The sequence below is a fragment of the Rosa chinensis genome, chromosome 1, assembly GCF_002994745.2.
Source record: "Rosa chinensis cultivar Old Blush chromosome 1, RchiOBHm-V2, whole genome shotgun sequence".
Taxonomy (NCBI): domain Eukaryota; kingdom Viridiplantae; phylum Streptophyta; class Magnoliopsida; order Rosales; family Rosaceae; genus Rosa; species Rosa chinensis.
This window is the reverse complement of record NC_037088.1, coordinates 34749281-34753256: the sequence shown is the minus strand read 5'-3', so window position 1 is coordinate 34753256 and position 3976 is coordinate 34749281. Positions and strand designations below refer to the sequence as shown.

General features: G+C 37.9%; 1 long non-coding RNA gene across 8 annotated transcripts; it reads right to left on the bottom strand.

The window, feature by feature from the left end:
• Window positions 1–300: 300 nt before the first annotated feature.
• LOC112178413 lies at window positions 301–3750 on the bottom strand. Of its 8 annotated transcripts, XR_002927445.2 has the most exons (7): window positions 3362–3750; window positions 3168–3241; window positions 2398–2517; window positions 1900–2020; window positions 1715–1805; window positions 1151–1516; window positions 301–555 (listed from the first exon to the last, which is right to left on the bottom strand). It is a non-coding gene; the product is annotated as an uncharacterized LOC112178413 (long non-coding RNA). The 8 variants fall into 8 exon arrangements; XR_002927444.2 differs by having other exon boundaries at window positions 301–1516; window positions 2398–2541; XR_002927443.2 differs by having other exon boundaries at window positions 301–1516.
• Window positions 3751–3976: the final 226 nt, after the last annotated feature.

Below are 3976 nucleotides of genomic sequence, written 5' to 3'. Positions count from 1 at the left end.
CAAAACCGATGTCCTGTATTTCATGGTAAATCGGTTTACTTTATAGCAACTGATTTGTACGTTGACAAAAGATAACGGTTTGGTGTACGTTTAGATATCGATGTGCATTGGTTTTGTGTACATCGATTTTGGGGTGACATTTCGATATGTTGATAATCGTGAGACATCAATTTTTATTTTGGTACTGATTTCTAATCTCTGAATTAACATCGTTTTCTTTGACATTACTGTTTTGTTATGCATTTATATACATCAGTTCATTTTGACAAGCATGATGTGCAAAATAATCATCTAGCTGCTGGTGGGAAAAGATATACATTTCTCATCATCCAAAAATTGGGGATTTCCATTAATTTTCTTTCCAAATTCATGATTCTACATAATTCACAAAATAAAACCCCAAAACCTACACAGGCTGGCCTAGAAACATTTGAACGACAAGCTACAATTAGCACTTGAATTATCCAATATCTTGTTGTACCCGACGCGATTATGACATAAAAGAGCATTCTCACTTGAAATTGGTATGCAAACATCCCATGCAGCATTCAGCACCTGAAAGGAAAGAATGCAATGTTTATTTAGGCTGACCGAGACCTATTTTCTTGTCAAGAATAAATCTGGAAAAACAGCAAACCGGAAGTCAAGTGCCCTAAAAATAAGAACCCTCACAGCCTGTAGGCAGTGCCAATAATTGAACACAATGGAAAGAAAGATCTTCACAATTAACTACATTGCAGAACCAGAATAATCAGATCTAGCAAACCCTAAGGATCATGGCATACATAAATAATACACTAGCAATAGCATATCAACCTAATGTCAGCAGGGAGGGGACTTAACCACCCAACTAGAGCAAACATTTGCAACATTAAGATTGAACCTCTTTAAGGTATTAACCACGCAATGTTAAGTTTTAAATAATCTACATGTAGCCGTATGACAGCATCCACGCACTGCTAGTGCAAAAGGGATAATACAGGCAAGACAAATCCACCCATAAGTGTCCATCTCAAAGTCTGTAAACCCATCAAATTCAATATATACATAACAAAAGTTATAAAGAGGCATAATTGGTGAAGGCAAAGGGGAAGTTACTAAGGCCAAAATGACAGCAATTACATATAGAAAAGTAAACAGCAATACATACCAGAATCAGCCTTATGTTTGTCGTACCACAACTTGAACTCTTTCCAAGGTTTCAAAAAGAGAAGTTGACCCCAAGTACCAACGAGTTGGTATAGAAAGAGCCGTGTTTATCATAAAATTTTAGTTTGTTCCTGTGTTTAATTACCTATAAGCCAACAAAATGAGAATGATTTGCATCAACTATGATTTCAGCCCGGCCATCTTTAACAAGGAATGAAAGAGCAAATGGATTCTCGACTGTCTATGCAAAGAACATTTTGTTTAATATTAAACATTCCAGTCGGAAGCGTTTCTTCTTTCTTAAGATCTCAAACATCGTTGACATATTCCTATCCGTATCCGTTTTTTCTTCTTCTTGTGCATCAATCTGTTGCATGCAAAACATAAATGCGTAAATAGCATTAGCAAAGTTCTCAAATTGCAGGAAACATTCCTACAATAAACTATTGTCAACAGAATTGCCATTGTATTGGCTAACACAGAAATATTGGATTAAGATTTCCCTATTAGCAATAATAAGACATCATTTCCAGAGTAAAGAATACACCTAATAAAATAACATTACCTCCTCCTGCTCATTAGTTGTGGTAGGCTTTGTTCATCTAGTCTGAACAGTTGCCTTCCTTTCCTTATACTCAGTATTAACAGTTCAAAGCCTTCAGCAAAGTAAATAAATTACAAGTTAGTATATAAACAATGTAAAGTACGCACAAATCCTTTACAAAGGGGAATTCATTACAAACAACTCACATTTTACAACAACCATGAGCCTTCCTGAAAATTGGCTCCACAACTGAGCAAAAATTGAAGAGCTTTGCCAAATCAGCAGCTACCCAAGTTGGCTCAGTAGCTGACACAATCTGGGTGCGATCTGAAACACAAAGATTGCATCCCACATCAATGAATTGATCAAATGAAAAAAAAAAAAAAACCAATTCACAAAAGAAAAAACTAAGAGCTTTGCAAGCCTAAAGCAAACAACATAGAAACAAACAGAATATAGAATATTCTATATAAAATGGGTCAAATGGGTTTGCAGGACTCATAGCAAAGCATGGCAACATTGTTGAATCATTTTCTCGGCCTTTCGGCTATGATTACACAAGTTTGTATTGTTCTCATATATGATGGATAAATGGGTCAATGATCCATACTATGCCAAAGCCTATATTATGTTACAAGTAGAGTTAACAAATATCTCACTCAAAACCAAGTAATATTCATTAGAATTGATGAAACAACCATTACCGGCCATAGAGCACTCTATCTCAGGTCTCCTTGAGCCACCTGAAGCTCTTCCTAAGAGTCCCTTTCAGCTTTCCCTCCATAGTGTACACCTTGTAGCTAGCAACTTCTTCTTCCTCTGACCTGATTCGAAACCCAGCAGGGATACTAAAAATAAGAACAAGTGGCTTAATAAGACAGATAACATGATGACCAATTTTCAATTGCAGCAGTATTATGTTCTTTGAATCAAAACACCATCATAAAACAAAAGAAAATCACAAAACAGGGCAACTGCAATGACCTATTCATATTGACCTCAAAGCACCTATCATCAAGCATAGACCATATTAAGAGCTGTAACTTATTGACAACTGCAATTGCCTAAACTGAGCATACTTACAACAAACACATTGAGCACAAACCTAACCTCAATGAAAATGGAACCAATTTCTTCTCTCATAAACTGATTTCAAGGTCACCCATTACAAATTTCAAATCCAAAAGCATAAATCCACCACAAAGCATTAGATCTACCGAGCTAAGACCAACTACAATTGCATAATTTTAGAGTACTTTTAACAAACACATAGGGTGCGCAAAGATAAGCCCAACCAACATTTACTCACAGAAAATTCAAGATTTCTTCATAATCTGAATTCAAGGTTTCCCTTTACATTACTGATTCAAAATCCATTCCAAAAGCATAAACCTACGACCTTATCCTAATACCAGAGCATCAGATATGGGTCAATTAAAAACAAAATAGTATAGATCACAATTTCAATTCGTACAAAGATTGGAAGGAAGCAAGACCCAAGCTGGACTTTCTCCACAAATTTAATGTTCTTGAAGCCACCCACAAACTCTGAACAAAAACAATCGGAGATGAGAAGCTGAGATGAGAAGCCACCCAAGCTGGACTTCAACAATTGAACACATGGAGGAGCGAAAAAGAAAAAGAGGGGCTGGGTTTAGAAATCCATACACCGATCGGAGATGAGAAGCCACTCGCGCCGAATCGTCGCTGCTCTCTTACAGTCGCCAAGCTTCGATTCGAGACAGTAAGACGCAATGGCACCGTTTAGAAGGGCCTAGATGATGTCATCGTCCTCGTCGGAGCACAATGCGGGGCCGATATCAACGAATTAGGGTTTGGCCGGAGGAGGGCAGCAGCTGGAGTCGATGAGGACGTCGTCGTCGTCTTCGTCCCAGGCGTCGTCGTAGTGGGAGGCGGTGAGATGAAGGACCAGATGAAGGAGGCGATGAGTGTTACAATGGCGGCGAGTTCGAGTGAGGAGGATCGGAGGAGCTCGAGCTCGAGTTTTCGGGTCGGGCTCTTTTTCTCCAAGTGTGAAATTTTTAAGTTTTGGAACCCACTCCCTCCAATTCACTTAAAACACTTAACGCTTTCACGAAAATGAGGTTCCCGCAAATTTTAAAACAAAAGTTTTAACACCGGTCATTTAAAGAGCCGATGTTAATGATACACATTTAAATCGTTGTTTTTCTAAACTAATGTTAACTTACTTTTTTACATCGTGTGCAAGTCCGACCAATTTAAATCATGTGATGTCTATTAACATAATTCTAGTAGCGGGTG